The following is a 10061-nucleotide window of genomic DNA, read 5'->3' on the forward strand; positions in this document are numbered from 1 at the left end:
TCTGAGCTCAGGCTCCCCGCCTATGTGGCCCAGGTTCACAGAGGTGTGAAAGAGACAAGCACAGCGCAGGGGCCTCCGAGCCCAGCCAGCCTCGCCTCGATGCTGGGAGGCTGACGTCTTCCATTTTGTCTTCTGACCAGGCCAGCTGCGGACCGTCCAGTGGCTGTGCTACTTCTACAGCGTCGTCATGCCCAGCGAGGCCCAGTGTGTCCTCTACCACGAGTTCCAGCTCTCCTTGGCCCGCAAGGTGACCGACAAGGTGCTGGATGGGGCAGCTCCTGGAGACCATCAGTCAGCTCTACCTGTCCCTGGGCACCGAGCAGTGAGGGCTGGCTTTGCAGTGGTGGGGGTGTGGAGGGGGACAAGGGCGTTGGTGGGGCAGGGCAGGGAGAAGGCACAGGGAAGCTGGCCCAGGGCCCCATCAGCCCCTTTCCTTTGGATCATTTGGTTCCTTGGCATCAGATGCTTTGAGCTGGTGGGTCTGGGGTCGTCCCAGGCCTGCTGCTGGCTCGTGAGTCCCAGCTTGAGCCTCACTTTTTGGGTCAAAGGTCATCTCAACCCCAGCAGAGGCAGTACGTGCACTCTGGGCTGTTCTTCCTACTCTGGGCTGTTCTTCCTACTATGGTGGCTTTTGTCATCTGACCTCTGCCTGCCCCAAGTCTTCACTCCTGGCCTTCATCTGTCCCCTTAAATGTGACCACAGCAGCCACCTGTGGCTTCTCTCCCACAGAAGACAGAGCCAACTGTGTCACCTGCTTCCCTGGAGCAGGGTTTCAAGGTCTCACGTCCCATATGTGGCCCACTCAGCTTCCCCCAAGCATTCTGACCTGGTGGGGTAACCATGGCCCTGACCACCCCACCCACAGGACATTGCTGCAGTCACAGCCCCTCGAGTATTGGACTTACTGAGAGAGCGGGGAAGGAGCTAGATTCCATGGGGACCTGGGAGACTGGCTCCAGTCTTGGCCTCAGGTTCACAGAAGGAAAATGGGCCAGTGTGCTAGAGCCATGCTTCTCAGAGTGTAGTCCCTGGAGCAGCAGAGCAGCATCTGTATCACCTAGGAGCTTGTGGCAAGTGGGAGTTCTGGAGCCTGCCCCAAGCCTGTGGAGCTGGAAGCTCTGGGGCAGGGCCAGCAAGCTATACAGACAGGCCTCCAAGTGACTGTGATGCCTGCACACCTTGAGAACCATCGGCCCAGATAGCCTCTGAACACTAACGGCTCCTGGTGCGTCTGGAGAAGACACAGGCCATGTCTGGGAGGCAGGGGAGATGGACTAGCACACTCCTCCTGCCACAGGGCAGCATGATGCTCGATTCCCTCAGAAGGATGTCCTTCATCTTTTCCATGCCGTGTGTGTTCACCCTGGCCCTCCCAGCAGCCTGGGAAGGGCAGAACACTGCACACACAAGAGGGCCATTCCCAGTCCCCACATTCCAGATTCATCTGTCACCAGACCCACGGCAGGAGGCAGACTGGTTCCAGGAGGATGAGAGCCCTTGTTCTGACACCTGTGTCTGATTTCAGGGCCTACAGATCCACTCTGAACTACACCAAATGAAGTCTGGGGATTTTCATTGACCTCCAGAAGAAAGAGGAGGTGCACGCCTGGCTGCAAGCAGGGAAGATCTACCACATCCTGCGACAGAGCAAGCTGCTGGACCTGTATATCCAGGTGAGTGGCAAGGAATGCAGGAGGGCCCCTGTGCTGTTCACTCTCTGTCCATCCATCCATCCGTTCATCCTTCCATCATCTATTTACCTGTTCATCCTTCCATCCATCCGTCCACCATCCATCCATCTGTCCATTCATCCATCCATTCTTTTATCATCCATCTATTCACCCGTCTATCCATCCATTCACCTGTCCATCCACCCATCCATCCATCATCTATCTGTTTACCTGTTAATCCTTCCATCCATCCATCCATTATCCATTCATCCATCCATCCATTCTTCCATCATCTTCCCATAAACCTGTGGGTCCTTCCATCCATCTATCCATCCATCCTTCCATCATCCATCCATTCACCTTTTCGTCTTTCCACCCACCCATCCATCCATCATCCATTCATCTGTCCTTTCATTCATCCATCCTTTTATCCATCTATTCACCCGTCTATCCATCCATTCACCTGTCCATCCACCCATCCATTCATCCTTCCATCATCTGTTTACCTGTTCATCCTTCCATCCATCTATCCATCATCCATCCAAGTTTTCATCCTTCTATCCATCCATCCATCATTCATCTGGTCACCTCTTCATCCATCCATTCACCTGTTTGTCCATCCATCCATCTTTCCATTATCCAGCCATTCAGCTGTTCATCCTTCTTTCCATCCAACCATCTTCCATCTATCCATGATCCATCTATTCACCTGTCCATCCATCCATCCATCCGTTCACTTATTCATTCTTCCATACATCCATTTTTTTATCATCCATCCATTCAACCACCATCCATCCACCTGTTCGTCCGTTCATCCATCCTTCCATCCATCCGTCCATCTCTCCATCCACCCACTTATCCATCCGTCCATTCTTCCATCCATTTACCCGTTGCTCCGTCCATCCTTTTATCCATCATTCATCCATCCATCTACCTATTAATCTATCCCTCCATTCATCTATCTGTCCATTTGTTTATCCATACATTGGTCTATCCACCATCTACCCAGCCATACATACATACAGACATCATTCCAGCCAACCACCCACCCACCTGTCCATCCATCCAGTCAAGCATTCATCTATCCACACACCCATCCGTCCATCCATGTGTCTATACATCTGCTCATCCATTCATCCATCCATCCACTCGTTCCTAAGCCACTGCTGAGCACCTGTTGTGTGCCTTTTCGCTCCCTCCAGCTGGTTCCCTCACATCCTCCCCCCCTGGCCAGCATCATCTCCCTGAGGGCAGAGGTGGGGCCCCTCACAGTGCCTAGCACCTGCTGGTATACGGCACATGCTCAAGGAATGGGACCACTCAGTTAACACACAGAAGAACGTGCTCCAAGCGACACGTGGCACATCTCTTTACAAAATGAATCTATCATAGCGGCTGTTTTCAGAGGCTTTCCCAAACACAGTGTGATCTGGAACAAATTGTGAAGCCCACGAGCCTGGTGAAGCTTTCATTATTGAGCACCTGCTGTATACCTCCTTGAGCTGAGGAGAAGGATCAAGAGCTCATGGCCAAGAGGGGACCAGGCCCACCCACAAACACTGTTGATGTGTGGCCCTGAGCTGCGGCAGGGATGTGGTAACGCAGAAAGGAACCAGGGGATGGGTTCCCAGCAATCTGGGGGCCACGGAGACTGTTTGAGTGCAGGGGGGTGGGCTGGGGCTAGCCCTGGTGGTAGGATTCACAGGTGTCGGGCTGCAGCTGCTCAGTCACCTCCTGGCACTCGGGTGCATCAGTTCATTGTCCTCATGCCAGTGGTGGGGCAGCCCTAATGCACAGGTCTGAAAAATGCTCAGGTAGACCTGCCGTGTGGGAGAGGAAGGAGGCTGGTGAAGGTGGGTGTGGCCACCTCACCAGGTGTGGGTCTTGAGGGAACTTCTGCCTCCTTTCAGGTGGCACAGAATGTGGTCCTGTACACAGGCGACTTCAACCTGGGGCTGAAGCCATTTGAGGCAGCTGGAGACATCTTCTACGAGGCCTGGGAGTGGGAGAAAGCCTGGTCCTTCTACCGGGTGAGCTGGCCTCAGGGGTGCACCTGGAGGGCTGAGGCACAGGTGTGGCAGGGCAGAGGCCTCCCACCTGGAGGCAAGGCCACCCATGCACATGCTTCATTTCCCAATGGTCTCATAGGGAAGGATATTGACTGTGCCCCTGCCCGGAACAAACCCTTGGGGCCTGGACGGGGCAATGGCTCTACCCTTGTCTAATTGTCTCACCGGGAATATTGACTGTGCCCCTGCCTGGAACAAATGCTCAGGTCTGGACATGATAGTGGCTCTACCCTTGCACCTGATGATCTCAAGGAACCATGAATAGGAACTACTGTCCCCATCTTCCAGACGAGGAAGCTGAGGCTCAGAGAGGCACAGGGACATGTCAAAGGACACACAGCATGTCACTGGGAGGGCCAGGGCCCAAGTCTGCCTGCACCCCTAAGTGGGGACGGCTTCTCCTTTCCTCTGAGCTCATGGTGTGGCTCAGCTCTGGGCACAGATAAATGTGTTTATAGAGCAGAGAGGAGTGCTGGCTCCCCCCAGTCAGCCCCCCGGTGCCCAGGTGGGAGAGGCTGGTCTGAGGCTGCTGGGTGTAGCCAGATGGGCCTCAGATGACTCTTCAACCCCCAACTTGGATGTCTGAACCGTGCGTTATCCCAGAGCACAGAGCTCTGCGGACGTGCAGGGGTAACTGGGGCGTGGGATGCTTCAAGCACATGTTTGAGCTCTGAGGAAGGCGCTTGTCAAGGTGGGTGCTGCGGAAAACCTGACCCCACCTGCCTGTGTGGTAGGACCGGGCCCTGCCCCTGGCAGTGACTATGGGCAACCGCAAGGCGGAGCCTCAGCTGTGCAACAACCTGGTGGCACTCCTGGCCATGCTGGAGGAGCCCCAGGAGGGCTTGGAGGTTGCCCACATGGCCCTAGCACTCAGCATCACTCTGGAGAAGTCCCGAGTCCCCACCCTGCCAGGACCACACTTTGCCAGAGCCCAGCCTCCAGGTGTGTAGGGCAGGAGCTGAAACAGCTGCTGGATTTTCCTGGTCTCCTGTCCAGGCAGGCAGATCTGCCCAGCTGGCTTCCCCGTCCGGCCGTGCGGCACAGCCCGAGGTCTCTCACGCAGTGCTGAGCTCTGCTTCCTGTTTCTTCCCACTGCTGACCACAAGGGTCACCCAGTGTGCCCTCTGCCTTCGAGATATGCCAGGCCTCTTGGTCCCTGTATGTGCCAGGCTGAGTGGCACATTCCCTTTGTCTTGTGCCCTTTCCACCCTCATCAACCACACGGCTCTCTGGCTGATGAAATCCCAGTTCCGCTTCCAGCAGCCTGCCCCTTAAGCACAGGCATACCCTGGTGCTGTGCCAGGTTATCCTCCTCCAGAGACAGGGAACCCTGGGCGGGCCACATGCCCCAACGCCTTGTGCCTTGGGGCCCAGTACACAGTAGGTGTGCAGCTGTGTGGGAATGTATTGAATGCAGGCTCGACAGCACTCGCCCTGAAAAGGGGAGGACATCAGAGACAGCTTAGGTGGGTTTGTGCATCGGTGCGGCCACCTGGAGCTCAGGCACACAGTGACTCCCCGAGGTAAGGGGCTCTGATTGTGACACACCCAGGAGGAGTCGAATGTCACATCTGTGGGCTGCATGGAGCCGGGGTGCCTGGGAGCACCTGGACTGCATGGGTTTTGGGCTCCCCTAGTTAAAACCAGTGAACAAAGGCAGGTGTCTATGTGTAGGCACAGAGCTGGGCCATCCAAGCCCGACTTTGCCACAGCCTCACAGTAGACAGGGGCGAGCCTTATTAGATCTGCTTTGCAGCTGGGAAAGTGAGTCTGGGAACCCGGAAGGGACTGGCCAGTGCTGCCCAGGGTCTGCATGCCTGCACCCCAGGGGACCGGCTGAATGAGCACGTGGCCTACCACTGGCTGGCCGCCCTGAACCACCTGCTGGGCCATGGCAAGCTGGCGAGCACTTCTACCTCAAGGACCTGTAGCTCTGCATCTCGCTGCTGGAGTTCGACGAGGAGATCCTCTACTACGTGAAGGTGTACCTGGTGCTCAGTGACATCTTCTACGACCTGAAGGTCGGTGGGAAGGGGCAGGGCTGAAGGTGGCTTGGCATGTTTCCAGCCCCCTTGGAGTGGGATCTCCACCCAGACCCCAGGGGCCTGGGATCCAGCATTCCTTAGGAATGGTCCAGTGACCTCCCAGGAGCTCTGCACGCGGCTGGGGGAGCCCGCAAGTTTCGCAGATACAACCCAGCTCCCAAGCTGGCCAGGCCCCACCCTCAAGAACTCAGTCTCAGCCAAGGAGGCTGACACATGAGCGGACAATGGTGGCCTCTGGGTAAAGAAGGGGGATTGGAGTCAGGGGGGCCCTCCTGGAGGAGGCGACACCAAACTGAGTCTTGACAAGTGTCAAGTTGCATTGAACAAAACAGGGTCGGGAGAAGGACATTTTGGAGGACGGCATCCTTCTCACATTGAATCCACGTTGCAAGATCCAACCCAAATCCTGGTGCCGCCTACCCAGGGTGCCAGCCTGCACTGAGCAACTATTTCCTGGAGTCCCGAGACACCTTGAATCTTCACATCACCCAGGAAGGGTGGGGTGGGACTGGTGTCTTACCATCGGGTTCACAGACAGGGGAACCCCAGCTCCCGGCAGGTGCAGTGGGGCGGGGCCCCAGCCAGCCAGGCTGAGACCTTGCTGGGTCAGGTCTGTCTCGAGGGGAGGTGCTGTGCTCCCTCTGCCCCCAGCCCTGCAGGGGAGGAGAGCTGGGACTGGCAGACTCAGACCTGGGGTGTCTCCACCCTCTGCCCAGCAGGAACCCGCCCCTCCCCAGCATCGCACTGGCACCTCGTCAGTACTCCTTATGGGCTGAGGGGCCAGGGTGCTCAAGTCCAGGGACCGAGATCTTGGGGGCCTTAGAACAACAGGAGGAGCTGGGGCAGCCCTAAGACCCTGCCCCATATCCCTCACCACAGGCCTGGGCTGCCCGGGAGGCCCCCGCCCAGTGCTGGCGACACCTGGTGGTCAGAAGCGGTCCCTGTGGCCTCCCAAGTCCCAGCCAGACAGGGAGGTGCCAGGTGTCAAGCCCAGAGGGACGCTGCTCACGGCTCAGGGGCTCGCCTGGGACCCAGGGGACAGGCCTCCCAGAAGTGGGCCTTTATCTCTCTTGGCCAAGCCTGCCGCCCACATCCGCCTGCCCAAGAGGACTGAAAGGGCCACGTAGTACCTGAGAGGCCAAAGTCCATGGTTGGGGTCGAGGGTCAGAGGCCTCTTTCACCTCCTTCCCATGCGTAGCCCTCTGAGTCTCATCGTGACTATGCTGTCAGCCCAGGCCAGCTTCCCACAGGGAGGCCCCCTCGGAATTCCCCAAGGGCGGCTGTCTTTCTAAGGCCACACCCTCCTCCTTGTATAGGAGTGTCTGGACCGAGGGCCCAGAGAAGTGGGAGAGAAAGCTGGGCTGGATGGGGCCTGAGAGGCTGGCACAGAGGCAGGGGTAAATGGGCATCCTTGCCGGTTGTCTCTAAAATGCGGTCCCCTTTAGTCTACACGTGAGAGTGAGCCCTGGAATAGGGTGGATGAGGTGTGTCCTGGCTCAGCCTGCCCCTCACTAGCTGCTGCTCACACTACAGGCACATGGAAATACACAGGCACATGCATATACAGGCCCACACACACACTCAAACACATGCACAGGTGTGCACACAACCACGCACACGCAGAGACATGCTCTGGCTGGCTCCTTCCTGTTTCGTTAGGATGCCCCCATGCCTTCAGGAGGCCCTTGCCTCCCACCCTGGCTGAGTCAGGGGCCTCCTGGGCCCCCCACAGGCTCCTGGGCTTCCCTCTGCCACAGCCCGGGCCACCTTTGTGTTCAGTCCCAGGTCCCTCAGACTGGGAGCAAGGATGTTAGGCTCAGCCATACACCCTGCACAGAGTGCAGTGTTCGGCTGGGCTCGGGGGCATTAGATGAGCAGCGGTGGTGACTTGGCATCTTCTCACGCCCCTGCTCCGTGTGTGGGGCAGGGCAGTGAGGGAATGGACTGCTGCATCTTGGACTTTGTCCTTGGCCCTGGGAGCCATCGTGAGATGGTAAAGAGGGACAGGCCAGGCCTGGGTCTTAGAGAGGTCCCTTGGGTGTCCCCCATGTGGAGGAGGCACCTGAGAAGCCGGGGGGGAGATGGGAGGGTCAAGGTGGAGGCCTAGGAGGCAGCATCCCAACCCAGGGATGGTGAGTTTGACCCAAAGATGCATTGAAAATGGGAGTGAATGTTTGGGGAGTCACACTCCGTCAATATTTCAGGGAACATTGCCAGGGAGGACACCTGTGAGATGGTTTTGTACCTGGCCTGGCCTGTGGAGGGCCTGGAAATTGTCAGCATGGACAGGGGCCAGAGGGAAGCCTGGGTCACTCAATGCTGTGCCCCTGCTGTGGCTTGGAGCCACGGGTCCTGCATGGAACTCTCAGAGCAGGCAGGATCTGCCCTGTCCTCAGCCCATGGGGAAAGCTGCCACTGCCTGCAGAGAGGGTGGGACTGGGGCAAGAGGCTTGGGGTGAGTGGAGCATAGGGATAGTCAGGAAGACTTTCAGGGGTTTCAGGGTTGTCCCCAACTCCTGCAGCTGAGACCACAGCAGTGTCACAGGCTTCAGGGCTCATGGGGTGAGCCAGCATTGTCTGGACATGTGGAATGACCTGCAGACAGGAACAGCCTCTGGGAAGACAGGCTCCGACTCCCCGTTTTGCTGAACATGGCCTGTCCCCTTCAGGAATGGTTTGATGCAGCCAGGTACTACCAGCTGGCACTGGCAGCCGCCGTGGACCTGGGCAACAAGAAGGGCACAGCTGAAGACCTACACGCGGCCGGCCACCATCTCCCACAACTTCCTCCTGGACCGTGAGAAGTCGCTCTCCTTCTACCAGAGGGCCAGAACCTTCGCCACAGTGCTCAATGTCTGCAGGGTCAACCTGCCTCCTCTGCCACTCTGCGGGTGGGCCCCCTGGTTGGCCCCAGCCACCCTCACTGAGGACAGCATCCGAGGGAGTGGGTTTTGTGCGGGGAGGATGGTCTCCTGCCTCTCCTGGTGTCTCCCGTGGCTCATTTTCTGGGAAATGGAGGCATGAAAGCACGGTTCAAATAGCAATAAATGCTTTTTTGCAATAACATACTGAATTCCCCAGGGCATCCTTCCCCAGCCCCAGGGCTGTCTAGGGGCCAGCTCCTTCCCTGGTGGCAGCCTCTGTTCTTGGGGATGAGAAGAACCCTGAGTCCAACAAACCTGGGCCAGGTCACTGTGAGCCTCGGTTTCCTTGGTGGCCAGAGGGGAGATGGTGGTAGAACTCCCTGGGCCCTGCTCTCTCTGCTCAGAGCTTTTGCTGTAGGTCTCGTGCCGCCCTTGCCTTTATCCTTCAGGCCACTGTGCCCAGATGTGGGGGCTGCTAGTGCCCCTGTTCGCCATTGAAGAAACAGAGGCACAGAGAGGTTAGGTGTCTCACCCACCATCACACAGCAGGTAGGGGAGGAGACACAGAGCCCAGTACACTGACCACCACACCACCCTGCCAGCTTGCTGCTAGGAAGGTGTCCCCCATTAGGACCCAAGGTCAGCTCCTGGACTTCTCTTGTGGTGTCAGGAGAGCCACAGGCCAGTGAGGGTGGCCCCGGGGATCCCTCACTCAGTGTCCTGTGCTCCCAGATTAGGTTGGGCTGAGTCTGGCCAGTCCCACCTCTGGCCACTGGTCAGCCCTGCAGGAAGTGAGATGCAGGGATCTCCGCCTGTGTAGACGCTGCTACCCAGTATTGAAAGCCTTATCTGGGCTGCCCCCTATGCCGTCCCCACAGGCCCCCGGCCCTCATCCCAGTCCCTGGAATCTCTTGGCCCCAGGGAACACACCTCACACGGTCTCTTTGCCAGTTGACAGCAAGCAAACCGAGGTTCAGAGACTGTGGGTGTCCCACGTGATTCTCACATACACTGCACTCTCCCAGGCCCCTCTTTTAAGCACTTTAAATGAGGTGACTTTCACATCGCATGCAATTAACTATTTCAATGCGAATAATGTGGTGGCATTTGTGGACTCACAGTCCTGTGCAACCACTCACGCCATGTACTTTCAAAACGTGTCCATCTCCCCAGAAGAAACCTGCCATCCTCGCTAAGGTGTAACCCCTCCTTGGTATCCCCCAAGCCCCTCGTTCAATGGAAGGGAAAACTGAGGCCCGGAGAGAGATTTGCCAGTGGGTGGAGCTCTGATTATAAGGAATCAGGCACCCATCTGCTGCTTCAGTCCTGGGTTGGTTTTCCACTCAGCAGAGGTGACAGAGCCAGGAGGTTCTGGGACCCCATGCTTGCAGCCAGAGCTCTGCCCCGAGCTT

The 10061-nt window shown here is 57.5% G+C and overlaps 1 pseudogene; it reads left to right on the forward strand.

Annotated features, from left to right (window-relative positions):
- Positions 1-9604, forward strand: part of LOC105506800 — a 74834-nt pseudogene extending 65230 nt beyond the window's left edge.
- Positions 9605-10061: the final 457 nt, after the last annotated feature.

Source organism: Colobus angolensis, unplaced genomic scaffold (assembly GCF_000951035.1).
Source record: "Colobus angolensis palliatus isolate OR3802 unplaced genomic scaffold, Cang.pa_1.0 Scaffold14, whole genome shotgun sequence".
Lineage (NCBI taxonomy): Eukaryota > Metazoa > Chordata > Mammalia > Primates > Cercopithecidae > Colobus > Colobus angolensis.